Source organism: Acinonyx jubatus, chromosome A3 (assembly GCF_027475565.1).
Source record: "Acinonyx jubatus isolate Ajub_Pintada_27869175 chromosome A3, VMU_Ajub_asm_v1.0, whole genome shotgun sequence".
NCBI classification, from domain to species: domain Eukaryota; kingdom Metazoa; phylum Chordata; class Mammalia; order Carnivora; family Felidae; genus Acinonyx; species Acinonyx jubatus.
This window is the reverse complement of record NC_069388.1, coordinates 46,426,501-46,441,543: the sequence shown is the minus strand read 5'-3', so window position 1 is coordinate 46,441,543 and position 15,043 is coordinate 46,426,501.

Genomic DNA, 15,043 nt, shown 5'->3' with positions numbered 1-15,043 from the left:
GACATGAAATTATCCAGAACATATATATTGTGTTTGAAACATTACTCTAGGGACAGAATGGGATAGGGAATGAAAAATTATCCTCTACTTGATTATTGAGGGAGAAAATTAGTGTCCTAATAAATAATTCCTTCTGTGGGGAGGGCAATTATAATAACAAAGGGCACAAAAGTATAGTTTACTTTGTGCTTTTTTTAAAACTGGGGAAAGTGAAGTCTTACTTTTTGGCTGGTTTTTTTTTTTTTTTTTTTTGCAATAAAAATTAAAAATCAGACAATTTTCCAATAGGTGATCCAAAATAGTAAGTGGAGATCAGAATACTTCAGGGTCCCTCTTCTGTGTGGGTCATCCCAAAGTCAACAGACAAGGCAAACTCTACTGTGGTGGACATCGGGATGTGTCCTGGGGTCTTGCTTTCAGAGCTGAAGGCCTTACTCTCCAGGTCCTGAAGAATACTGTGTGGCCTAAGGCCATGCCCTTTTCCAAGGGCAAGTCCTACCCAGAGCCTGATTAACACTGAGGTCAAGGCTAAGCCTCCTTGCCCCAAGGGGAACCACCTTGAAGGCCAGCCCAGCTCCAGAACTCCCCATGGGGACAGCTAAGAATTTTTTTGGGACTCCCTCTGCCAGATCTGCTTCCTTCTCTTTCCTTTCCCAGCTGGAGATCTTACTCCCTGTTTAAACATCCTGCTAGTTTCCATTTCAGTGTCCAGGAATCCAACCTGCAACATCTGTAGATTTTATTCTTACAAATCCTATCAGAAGGAGCCATGCTGGAGACTAATATTGCTCCTTTAAGTGGGTGGAAGCGGTCAGCATTCCCTTCCCTTCAGCCTGAATAGGTAACGAGGCCTTTTATATATATATATATTTATATATAATTTTTATTATATATTATATAATTATATATATAATATATATAATTTTTATATATTATATTTTATATATTATATATTTATATATTATATACCTTTATATATATAATGCATTTTTATATATTATATATTTATATATATTATTTATATATATAAATATATATTTTTATTTATTTTTTATATTTTATTTATATATATAATTGTATATAAAATATAATTATTTATATATATAATTATTTATATTATATTATATATAATATATATAATATATAATTAAAAATATATATAGAACATATATAATATATATAAAATATAATTATTTATATATATATATAATTATATATAATATATATAATTGTCAAATTGGTTTCCATACAACACCCCTTATCACAACAGGTGCCCTCCTCAATGCCCATCACCCACTTTCCCCTCTCCCTCACCCCCATCAACCCTCAGTTTGTTCTCAGTACTGAAAAGTCTCTTATGGTTTGCCTCTTTCCCTCTCTGTAACTTTTTTCCCCCCTTCCCCTCCCCCATGGTCTTCTGTTAAGTTTCTCAGGATCCACATATGAGTGAAAACATATGGTATTTATCTTTCTCTGCCTGACTTATTTCACTTAGCACAATACTCTCCAGTTCCATCCACATTGCTACAAATGGCCAGATTTCATTCTTTCTATTGCCAAGTAGTATTCCATTGTATATATAAACCACATCTTCTTTATCCATTTGTCAGTTGATGGACATTTAGGCTTTTTCCATAATTTGGCTATTGTTGAAAGTGCTGCTATAAACACTGGGGTACAAGTGCCCCTATGCATCGGCACTCAGGTATCCCTTGGGTAAATTCCTAGCAATGCTATTGCTGGGTCATGGGGTAGATCTATTTTTAATTTTTCGAGGAACCTCCACACTGTTTTCCAGAGTGGCTGCACCAGTTTGCATTCCCACCAACAATGAGTGCAAGAGGGTTCTCATTTCCCACATCCTCTCCAACATCTATAGTCTCCTGATTTGTTCATTTTAGCCACTCTGACTGGCGTGAGGTGATATCTCAGTGTGGTTTTGATTTGTATTTCCCTGATGAGGAGTGATGTTGAGCATCTTTCCAACTGCCTGTTGGCCATCTGGATGTCTTCTTTAGAGAAGTGTCTATTCATGTCTTCTGCCCATTTCTTCACTGAATTATTTATTTTTGGGTGTGGAGTTTCATGAGCTCTTTATAGATTTTGGATACTAGCCCTTTGTCCGATATGTCATTTGCAAATATCTTTTCCCATTCCGTTGGTTGCCTTTTAGTTTTGTTGATTGTTTCCTTTGCAGTGCAGAACTTTTTTATCTTCATGAGGTCCCAGTAGTTCATTTTTGCTTTTAATTCCCTTGCCTTTGGGGATGTGTCAAGTAAGAAATTGCTGCGACTGAGGTCAGAGAGGTCTTTTCCTGCTTTCTCCTCTAGGGTTTTGATGGTTTCCTGTCTCACATGCAGGTCCTTTATCCATTTTGAGTTTGGTTTTGTGAATGGTGTAAGAAAGTGGTCTAGTTTCATTCTCCTGCATGTTGCTGTTTGAAAATGTGAACAGACCCATAACTGGTAAGTAAATTGAATCAGTTATCAAAAATCTCCCAACAAATAAGATTCCAGGACCATATAGCTTCCCTGGGGAATTCTACCAGACATTTAAAGCAGAGATAATACCTATACTTCTCAAGCCATTCCAAAAAATAGAAAGGGAAGAAAAACTTCCAGACTCATTCTATGAAGCCAGCATTACTTTGATTCCCAAACCAGACAGAGACTCAACAAAAAAAGAGAACTACAGGCCAATATCCCTGATGAATATGGATGCAAAATCCTCAACAAGATACTAGCAAATCGAATGCAACAGCATATAAAAAGAATTATTCACCATGATCAAGTGGGATTCATTCCTGGACTGTAGGGCTGGTTCAATATTCACAAATCAATCAATGTGATACATCACATTAATAAAAGAAAAGATAAGAACCATATGATCCTGTCAATAGATGCAGAAAAAGCATTTGACAAAATTCAGCATCCTTTCTTAATAAAAACCCTCGAGAAAGTCGGGATAGAAGGAACATACTTAAACATCATAAAAGCCATTTATGAAAAGCCCATAGCTAACATCATCCTCAATGGGGGAAAACTGAGAGCTTTCCCCCTGAGATCAGGAACACGACAGGGATGTCCATTCTCACTGCTGTTGTTTAACATAGTGTTAGAAGTTCTAGCATCAGCAGACAAAATGAAACCAAACGCATCAAAATTGGCAAATATGAAGTCAAGCTTTCACTTTTTGCAGCTGACATGATAGTCTACACGGAAAACCTGACAGACTCCAAGAAAAGTCTGCTAGAACTGATACATGAATTCAGCAAAGTTGCAGGATACAAAATTAATGTACAGAAATCAGTTGCATTTTTATACAACAATAATGAAGCAACAGAAAGAGAAATAAAGAAACTGATCCCATTCGCAATTGCACCAAAAATCATAAAATACCTTGGAATAAACCTAACCAAAGATGTAAAAGATCTGTATGCTGAAAATTATAGAAAACTTACAAAGGAAATTGAAGAAGATACAAAGAAATGGAAAAACATCCCATGCTCATGGATTGGAAGAATAAATATTGTTAAAATGTCAATACTACCCAAAGCAATCTACACATTCAATGCAATCCCAATCAAAATTGCACCATCATTCTTCTCGAAGCTAGAGCAAGCAATCCTAAAATTTTTATGTAACCACAAAAGACCCTGAAAAGCCAAAGTAATATTGAAGAGGAAAACCAAAGCGGGTGGCATCACAATCCCAGACTTTAGCCTCTACTACAAAGCTGTAATCATCAAGACAGTATGGTATTGGCACAAAAACAGACACATAGACCAATGGAATAGAATAGAGACTCCAGAATTGGACCCACAAAAGTATGGCCAACTAATCTTTGACAAAGCAGGAAAGAATATCCAATGGAAAAAAAGACAGTCTTTTTAACAAATGGTAATGAGGCATTCATTTGAACTGGATCAGTAGGAGAAGCATTGGGTTTGCATTTAGAGACCATTGTGTAGACAAAGAAATCCATGGTTAAGATGCCTGTGTCCTGAGAGGCACACAGGACTGGGAACGTGAGCAGAAAAACACAGGTCCTTTCCCACCTGACGCACCTCAGCAGGGGCCAAAATTAGTGGTATGCAGTCAGTGGGGAAGAATAATGGGGTCCATGCCCAGCAACTCTGACATCAGCTCCTTCCTCATGGTGCTAAGCTATTGCTGAATTCCCTTGAATTCCATGCCACTCCAGGTGAAGAACAGCTTTTCTCTACTATTCTCCTGAGGTCAAGATTGGTCCAGGGAGGGAAGAAAATAATATCTTGTAAGAAACAGTCCTAGAGGGAACTGCCATTTCAATAAGCCTTAGCTGTTGTTACAGTCAGATGTGGGACACCCGGAATGCTTGTGTTTCTGAGCTTCTTGTGTATGCATTTCATATTTGCATGTTTTGTGAACATTTGAGATGTGTCAATACAATCAAGATAATCTCCCCTCCTTTTGGAAAGGCGTTATTAATTTGGTACCATATCTTGAAATGAATTCCATTTAAAACTGAAGGATAAGGGGAAAAATACCTGAGGAATAAGGTAAAATATATATACATATAAAACTGAGAATGGGTGCAGGCAGAAGGGCAGGAGCTGTGAGCAGAACTTCTTTCACCAGAAAGTTCTTACTCCTTTGCATGCCTTAGGATCTCTGGAGGTCTTATTAAAACACAGATTCCTGGAGAAACTCCTGGTTTCTGAAGGAGCCGGTCTGAGGCCTAGGTAATACTGATGTGGCTGGTCCAGGGACCACACTTTGAGAATCAATGATTTAAGGCATGAGTTGCAGCAAGGAACATGGCTTCATTTAATGGAACATATAAAATGACTTTCTACAATGTGAGAGACATTAGGACCCTAAGCATGCTATAAACATGAATGAATAAATTCATTTATTCCACTTCCTTGTTCTTTATTTCAATATGATCACAGTCAACCCACCTAGCTCTCCAGATGGTTGGGAAGATGAATTCCCATGAGGAACCCCACAGCCCACATGGGGCATTTGCAAAGCCTTTGTAGTGGAACCTCCCAGAGCGCATGATGGCTTTCTTATGCTTTTACAATAAACCCAATGGACACCTGCAGTCTCTGGCTCTGGTGGAGCCTGTTTCTCCAGGCTAGAGTATGCTTGTATTGCAAATCGAAGGCACCAGAGATTCTTATATTCTATCTTATATTTAGAGATTTCCATGACAATGGCTCTTGTTATGAACTGTGTAAATGAGTGTTAGCCTTCTTGGTCTTCCCTCCATTCTGCTTCAGTGAAGTCTGTTGTGTCTGATGGTGTTGATGCCCTGCCCATATCCGTTTGGCCCATAGGACGTCATCTGAAGACAGTTTCTCTACATATGGAACGCTTCTTCTGCAAGAGGGTGTACTCTGAACAGAGGTATGTGTTCCCTGGTGGGTGGGGTGGTCAGAGTGCTGCAGAGTTTACAATCCTAGAAGAAACCCTCAATCTAAGAAGGATAGGCATTGGTGGGAAAATAGGCCAGGTTTCCTTCCCCTAGTGGGACAGTCCTGAAGTGGGTTCTGCATAGTTTCTCACTGGGTGCCCTGCTGGTCGGGCTCCAGTCATCCACCCTGCTAACCTGACAAATAATAACACATCCTTTGCTGGCTCTCATCCTTCTTTGTCACTTCTCTCCCTCATCCTGTTTCCTGGGATCATGTTCCAAATAAACATTCTGTACTCAAATTCTTGACTTAGGGGCTGCATGCAGGGGGTATCCCAAACTAAGACTTCTGTCTCCACCCCAAGAAATGAGACTAGGCACAACACAGATTGGTATCTCTCTCTTGATTCAATCCACTCACTTTAGCAATTACAGGAGAATGTCAATATCAATTAATATCAATACATCAATTTGACCTCCACTATTTGCCCCAAATAGTCATTTGAGTTGCTGGAGTAATTCAGATAATTTTTTCACCCAAAATCACAGAATAGTTTTTTTCTCTGTCCCTTGGGTGCCGTGAGATATATTTGTCTCAATGTATGCTTAGTCAACAGCTTTGCTCCCTTTCAAAACCAAAGCTTGTATTCTCAACCAACTGCATGGGGCAGAGAAACAAAGATGGATTTTCTTTGTAGTAGAGTCAACTTTAACTTTCTACACAAGTCTGTGCTCAATGAGCCTGGGGTGAAACGGATTATGCAGAGTATAGACTTTGGTCATGCTTCGTGTATGAAAAGCATTTTAAAAAGTAGAGGCTGATTTACCACAGCCCATACTCATTATGTTAAAACTGATAACGTTATTTGAACTGGATACTCCACATTCTAACATCCAGGCATTCTGAAATCATCAGCTTTTCCTCCCCCTGGAGAGTTTTCAGATCTGGGGCAAAGCTCTACGAGGATGTACAAACTCTCACGTTTCTTCATGGGGTAGTTAAATGTGGAACACATTTCCTTTGGTCACTGTATTTACTTGTGGTATGTGTGTTATCTGCTGAGCTGCTTTTCGGGGCTAGAACTCATACTGTCTCCATCTTTACTCCCTCCAAAGCTGAGTGGTCTCTAGTACATAGTAGATGACCAATAAACTTGAGGGAGAATGAACAATTTCCTTAAGAATAAAACCAAGCCGCAAGGCATAGGATGCAGCATGCAATCATAAGCAGCACGTTGATCCTAAAACACGGGCCACTCACTCTGATTTTCCTGGGGTTCTAATCATCTGTAGGTTGTTATGGTTCCAAGATGAAGAAGCCAGTCAGTCAGCTTTTACTTCCTTATCTGTAAAAAAAAAAAGGCAATAAAATGTGTCATCATCCAGTATGCCCTTGTTGTTGTAAAGACAATTGGATAAAATCTTTAAAGGTATTTTGACTCTGGCCAACAGGAGATATATGAACATGTGGAGAACTGTGTTTTGAATGTAGTATCTTTACTGGCGATGTCTTCATACACGAGCCACAGTCATCAGTAAAATTTTCATGTGCTCAATGCCTAGAAAAAGCTCTGCTCTTTAAAGGCTCAAAAATTTAACGTTTATTTATTTTTGAGAAAGAGAGAGACAGAGCATGAATGTGGGAGGGTCAGAGAGAGAGGGAGACCACAGAATCTGAAACAGGCTCCAGGCTCTGAACCATCAGCACAGAGCCTGACGCGGGGCTCGAACCCACGGACCACAAGATCATGACCTGAACCAAAGTCAGACGCTCAACTCACAAAGCCACCCAGGCACCCTTAAAGGCTCAAAATTTTAAAAGGTCTGTCCTTTATAAGCCAGGCTTCAAAGATGTACTTTTTATTTGCTTGTTTTCAACTACTCTTGAAGGACAATGGGATACTCACAGTTTATGTGGTGACAGCTACTTTGTGTGTTCAAGAGGGCTGGCTGTACCCTCGCAGCACAAATCGAAAAAACATTTTCAGCAAGTTAGAGGCAAAAACAGAAATTCAAGGGGTTTGGCTATTTTGTGCATGGGAGTGGGGCAGCTTCACAGAGTCAAAGAACAGGTAGCAAGAAGGTTTTAATTTGGTTTGTATTTACCCTGAATGCATTCTGTTGACTCAGGAGCTACCTACTGTTAAGACTGGTAGGTGGGTTTTGCCATTAAAAAAAAAAAATCTGTCAGGGAAACCTGCATTTTAGTTGCTGAGATGTAAATATCAGAATACTTATCCTGTGTGTAAATCTCTAAGTTTTGAGAAGAGACTAGCCCATTGCTGTGAGAGCAAAATGGTTCATCCTTAGTACACATTTAAGGGAACAAAAAACATATTCAGTGTAGTTTTGTTTTTGTTGTTTGTTTTTTGTTTTTTACTTTATTTTTCATTTTTCTGGTTGGAAGAAAGATAACACCTGGGGAAGGGAGGCTCACCGGCCTCAGTAATCACACACCACCCCCTCGGTTCCCCAGACACTCAGGCAGATGATGAACAGAAACACAGAGGACCGAAGCTGAGGGGAGGCTCAATACCAAGCCCTGACCGGGAGGGGGTCGCAGCCAGGGGGCCAGGCGGAGGGCAGCCTCCAGTTCTAGGTCCGGCTCTGTGGGCACTTGGAGGGGAGCTTGGAGCCAATGGGCTCATTAGTACCTGGCTAGGGCTGCAGACGCCCCATGGCAAATACCGGCTATCAAAGCCCTGTCAGCACTCCTGAATGGGACAAAGAAAAGGCGCATTAATGATTAACTCTGCTAAAAGCTCTGGCTTTTGTATTCCCATGGTGCCTGGCCTATCTGGCTGCCATGTGACCGGCCCGGGCCATTTTCTCGCAGATTGGGGAAAGCTAGTGAGCAAACACAGGTGGTTCGGAGCGGGCCCCGCTGTCAGGGACAACCGCGGACAGCACCAGCTATGCCTGGCCAAATTAGCTGTTCTGTTTGCCTCCAGTTTTGCTTCCTGGTGCTCTCACTTTCTAAGTCGAATGTCATTTTGCGCCCATTTTCAACTATTCACAAGAGGTGCGGAAAGGGAGAGGCCCCCCCGGAAAATGGGAAAGGGAGACACACCGTGCGTGTCATGTGCTTTGAACACCCCTCTACCCCCACCCGCAATAACATTTGGTGACCAAATGCAAAGCCTGGGTAAACTAATTAAAAATTCTCTGGTCTTTAACCCCTGGTCAGAGCAAATATATTCTTCTCAGAGGGAGTTATTTTAGTGATCCATGACAATGACGTCATAAGCCCACGCAGCGGCCCCCTGGGCTGGGCGCCCTAAGGTGGGGTATGGAATGGGCTGGCCCTTTGAAATCCGCCGTGGCCCTAGTGGCCACCTACAGTAGCGCAAGGGTAGAGTGACCTTGCCTAGTCCTGGTGGAGAGTCAAGGTCCCTCTAGTGGCATTATTTGTTTAAATGCATTTCTTCCTTGGCCTACATCGGACAGACTTTCTTTTTCCTGTTCAAATATTTATATGTGCGCATTATTGCTCGCTGCTGCTTCAACTGCTCCCAATCACACCAGCAGCCATAAAGCACAGATTATCAGGGTCAGGTGATAAAGGCCCCTTGAGTCAACACCAGAAATGAACAGAAAATGAAATAAAGTTATAAAAAGAGGACAGCACAAATGTCTACAAAGAGTATATCAGCTTGCAGATATGCAAGCAATTAGCTACAACAGGAAAGACATTTTATCCAAACTATCACTACCACTGACACAGATTACCAGTGTTTGATATTTAAATACAGCGTTCTGCGGAACTCCCAGTTAAAGAAGCAAAACAAAACACAACCCTGCGAGGTCTTTCTACTCAAATGCATTTCAGGGTTGGTGAATATCAGGTCAAACACAGCTGCGGTGTGTGGGGTCCAGCTGACACTGACCCCAGAAGAAATGTGAGCAGCCTCTAGCCCTCAACCGCCAATCAAGGCTACTGTAATCTATCAGTGCCGCTTATTGTCCAGGGTGGTGGGAGTGTTTATTCTGTATAGTCCCCTTCGTTCCTAAACTTTGATTTTTTTTTCTGATGAAGACTTGGTCTCCAGTCAGTACAGGCACCCAATGTCAGCAAACAACTTTAAGGGATCATTACTTTTTTTTTCAGCTCATACACAATTGGCTTTCCCTTGCAAAAGCTTGCAGACAGGTGATGTCACTGTTGCCTGAATTACTTAGAACACAAAATTGTAGTTCAATAAGCATCCTCCAGTAGCCAAACCGGAAATAAGTGATTATGAGGAACACAATTATGAAACTGGCATGAAGGAACCTTCTGATGGGGCTGAACTGAAAAATCAGCTATCGGTGTATCTCCAACGATTTGTCTTCCCTTTTGTGTTCTTTTACAATCTAAACAGATATCACTGTATTCCTTAAATTCTTCAAAGTTACAGGTACAGAGAAAGTGTCCTGTAACACTCACTGATAATATGCAGTTATGGCTTAAATAATGATTCCTGATTGGTTTTAGTCTGAAAACTAGTCTTTTCACACATCTCTAGAAGTTTTCAAGTTATTTATTTTTTGAAAAATTCAATACAAAAATAGGGGACAAAATAACACAAAGAAACAAAATACATGGTAATAATAATAATGATGATGTTGCTGATGACATTTAGCTTTTATATGATTCTTACTCTGTGCCAGACATTGTTCTAAGCACTTTTCATATATTTATTCCTATGATCCTCACAACCAACTGTAGGGCATGTGCAGTTGTTATCCCCAGTTTGCAGAGAGGATAAGCAACTTTCCCAGGGACACATAGCCAGTTGTAGTGGTTGGGACTGAAATCCAGGCAGTCTAGTTCCCAAAATAGATAAGTTAGTCTTCTTCCCACCTCTGCCCCTCCATTACCAAGTGTTCATCAGGATATTTTTCTAGTTAATAATATTTCCATATAAAAATATGTACATGCATATTGCATATGCATTTGTTATTTTAAAACACAAAGTCTGGGCATTAGGGTTCAAACCAACTGGGGAGTTTCTGAGAAACTGTAGGACATGCCCCAGAATCATCCTACCAAGGGTATTGATTCCCTAATTCCCTGCCCTGTTTGATTAGTTGTTGGCACCTCAGAGTTTCCAGCCTGCCTCAAATGCATCCCCACACTCTCCTGTGGCTAGAGAATTCCTTCAGGCAGAGAGAGGGTATCCCCACACTCTCCTGTGGCTAGAGAATTCTTTCAGGCAGAGAGAGGGTGGAAGCATGTTTGGATCCAGGCATGTCTGGATCCTTTGCATGTGACCCCTGGGGTGGGCTACCAAGATACAGGAGGAGCACTGACAGGGTGTGCTACAAATTTCTAAATCTCTCTGATCATCAACAGAAGAAGAGTTTATCTTTCTGAAGTGATTGCTCTGAAGAATTCTGCACTCACTTAAATGTATGTGTTCTGGTTAGATTTTTAAAAAATCAGACTTATTTTCATTCCCTGTGGTCCAAGCAACTTTAAGCATACAGAATATGTGGCTGAAGAGTAAACAACATATCAAGGGCCAGATGCCTATGCTCCAGGGATTGGTTCCTGATATGTGCCATATGGGACAGTCATGGACAATGAGTGTCTCAAGGTCAACATTCAGGTTATTTCATGCCTGTTCACATACTAGGACCTGCTTGTAGTAGGCCCTTTATAGGTTTGGTTCAGTGAATAAGTGAGTGAATTTATGAATGGATGAACATTTGAATGAACAAATAAACCATGGGTGCCTGGTAGGTACTGGGAAGAAAAGGGCAAAAGAAACATGGGGGATGTGGAAGAGAATGGAAATCCAAGACTGAATAGGCTAACTCTTCACCTATAGACTTTATGAAAGATTCCATCCTTGAGAGGAGGCCATGTTTAGAAGGCAGACCTCAATAGCATGTAACAGAAGCTAGACTTTCCCATTTTACCACTCTAATTATATTCAAATGTTTAATTAATTAGAAAAAAGCAGAGAGAATATTTATTTCTTGCTCCAACAGTGAAAATGGATTACTGACCTACATATTTAGAGAAAGCCAGGTTGTAAGTCATATATGAAATCTCAGGTCATGTGCTAAAAACTATCCACACACACACACACACACACACAAAACCCTTTTCTTTTTTCCTTCAAATTTTCAATGATTTAGCAAAAATGAAAGACTGTCAATGTTTGTCTACATTAAAAAAAAAAGATATCAAATCAAAACCTGGAAGAATAGGAAACTAAGTTTAAAGAAATCAGAAAAAAGAAAATAATTAGGATTATAGTGAAGATAAATAAAATAATGAATACAGAAAAAGAAAAAACAGAGAAAAGAAACAAAGTCCCAAGTGAGTTCTATGAAAAGACCAACAAAACTAACAAGGCTTCAGTTAGGCTGACCAAGGGGGAAGGAAAAAAAAAAAGATTGAACAGCACCATCAATCAACTGGATCTCTTTGATATTTATAGAATATCAAACCCAACAAAAGTGGAATTAATACACATTATTTCCAACTGCCCATGAAACATGTACCAATTTTGACTATATCCTGGACCATTAAAAAATCTCCATAATTTTATAAGAATTTATATTATACAGACTATATTCTTGAGCCACAGTGAAGTAAAACTAGGAATAAGTAACATAACAAGAAAATCTCTAAATGTTTGGAAACTAAACACACAGTCCTAAATAGTGTATGAGTCAAAGAGGAAGTCTCAAGTCCTCAAACAGACAAAAACCTGAAATGAATAAAAATGAAAATACAATACATTTGTGTACACAGCTAAAGCAGTGCTAGGAGGGAAATTTATAGCATTAAATGTACACATTATAAAAGAGTTAAAGTCTCAAATTAATAAAATAAGTGCCCATCTCAAGAACCTGGAGAAAGGAGAGAAAATAAGTTCAAAGCCAGCAAAAAAAGAAACTAATAAAAATAAGAAATTAACAAAACTTAAAACAGAAAACAATACAGAAAATCAATGAAACAAAGGGTGGATTCTTTGAAATGAAAATAAAACTGATAAACCTCTTAACAAGATTACAAAGAAAATAAAGAGAAGACAGAAATTACTAGTATCAGGAATGAAAGAGTCAATATCACGGCAGACCATGCAGACAGCAAAATGATGGTAAGGAAATACTAGAAACTGAACTCAAAGCACATAAACTTGACAATTGAACTGAAATGAATGGATAAATTTATTGAAAATCACAAACTATCACAATTCCCCCAAGATAAAATAGATATTTCAGTAGCCCTATTACTATGAAGGAAATTGAATTAGTGATTTCATTATTACCCCCAAAAGAAATCTTCAGTCCCAGATGGTTTCACTGGAGAATGCTTCTAAATGTATAAAGAAAAATTAGCACTAATTCTAAACAGTCTCTTCCAGAAGACAAAAGAAACACTTCTTAATTCATTTTATAAAGCTAGCATTAACCTGATGCCAAAACCAGACAAAGACTTTGCAAAAAGAAAACTACATATCAAATCCCTCCTGAATACACACACACACACACACACACACACCCTTAAAATATTAGAATAGAATACAGTAATATGTAAAAATAATTATATACCATGACCATATTGGATATATTCTAGAGATACAAGGCTGGTTCAAGATTTAAAAATCAGTGAATCTAATTAACCATATTAACAGTCTACAGGAGAAAAATCACATGATTATACCAATCTACACAGAAAAAAGCACTTGACAAAATTCCACACCTATTCAGGATAAAAACTCTCAGAAAAATAGGAATAGAGGAGTACCTCTTCAACAGGACAAAGACCATTTACATAAACCCACATCTAACATTATACTTAATGGTGAAAGACCACTTTCCCTTGAGACTGGGAGTAAGACAAAGATGTTCACTTTTACTTATTCAACATGGTGCTGGAATCTCTAGCACATGCAATAAGGCAGGGAAAGTAAATAAAAGGCATACGTACCAGAAATAAATAAATAAAACTATCTCTATTTGCAGATGACATGATTATGCAGAAAATCCCAAGGAATCTACAAAAAAAAAATTCTACTAGAACGAATAAGTGAATTTAGCAAGTTTGCAGGATACAAGAGAAACACACAGGGGCACCTGGGTGGCTCAGTCACTTGAGCATCTAACTTTGGCTCAGGTCATGATCTCACAGTTCGTGGGTTTGAACCCCGCATCGGGATCTGTGCTGACAGCTCCGAGCTTGGAGCCTGCTTCAGATTCTATATCTTCGTCTCTTTCTCTGCCCCTCCCCTGCTCATACTTTGTCAATCTCTCTCTCAAAAAATAAATAAACATTAAAAAAATTAAAAAAAAAGAGAAACACACAAAAAGTAGTTGTATTTTTATATACAGTACTAGGAATGAACAAATGGACAACAAAATGCAATACCATTTATAATTGTTCAAAAAAGCAAACTGCTTATGTATAAATCTAACAAAACATATACAGGACTCATGCTTACAGCTATATAATTCTGCTGAAAGAAACCAATGAAGATCTAAATAAATGGAGAATACATACTGTGTTCATGGATTGGAAAGCCCAACATGGTAGAGTTGTCAATTCTCTCCAAATTCACCTACAGGTTTAATGGAATTCCTAACAAATTTCCAGCAAAACTTTGTATACATATATAAGGAATATTCTTCTAACATTTATATGGAAAGGCAAAGGGACTAAAATAGCTTAAAGAATTTTGAAAAACAAGAAGTGGAAAGAATCAGTGCACTGGATTTTAAGACATTATTTTTAACTACCATAATCAATACTGTGTGGAACTGGCAGAGAGATAGACACATAGATCAATGGAACAGAATACAGAGCCTGAAGTAAATCTACATAAATATGCCCCAAAGAGTTTTGACAAAATTACAAAAGTCATTCAATGGAGAAAAGATAGCCTTTTCAATAAATGGCACTGAAGTAATTGGATATCCATAGGCAAAATATGAACCTTGACCAAGTCTTAACCCTTAGACAATTATGGGCTTCAATGTAAAACTATACAATTTTTGGAAGAAAACATAAAACAAAATTGTAGGCATTTATGATGAAGTAAAGACTTTTAGACTTGATAGCAAACACATGATCCATAAAAGGAAACTTTTAGAAATTGGGCTTTGTCAAAATAAAAAATTTTGCTTTGTGGAGGACCCTGTTAAGAGGATGAGACAAGCCACAGACTGGGAAAAAATACTTGCAAATCACTTATCCAAAGAGAACTAGTATATAGAATACATTAAAAACTCCCAACACTCCACAGCAAAGACCTATACAATCATATTTAAAACTGGGTACAAAGAGACATTTGATGGATATACAGATTGCAAATAATAACATGGGAATTAATTAAGGATTAGGGAAATCATTACCCATTAGGGAAATGAAAAATTGAAACCACAATGAGGAATAGTGCCAATACCAAACACTGGTTAAGATGAAAAGAAACTGAATCAGTCTTATATTTCTGGTGGGAAGGTAAAATACCATAGCCAGTTTGGGAAACAGTTCACCAGTTTCTTTCAAGACAAAAGAAACTACTACCATATGACCCAGTAGTGCTCCTGGACATTACCCCAGAGCAGTGAAGACTTATGCTCACATAAAAATCTGTGCACAAATATTTATGAAAACTGCATTCAAAACAGCCCGAAAGTGAAATAA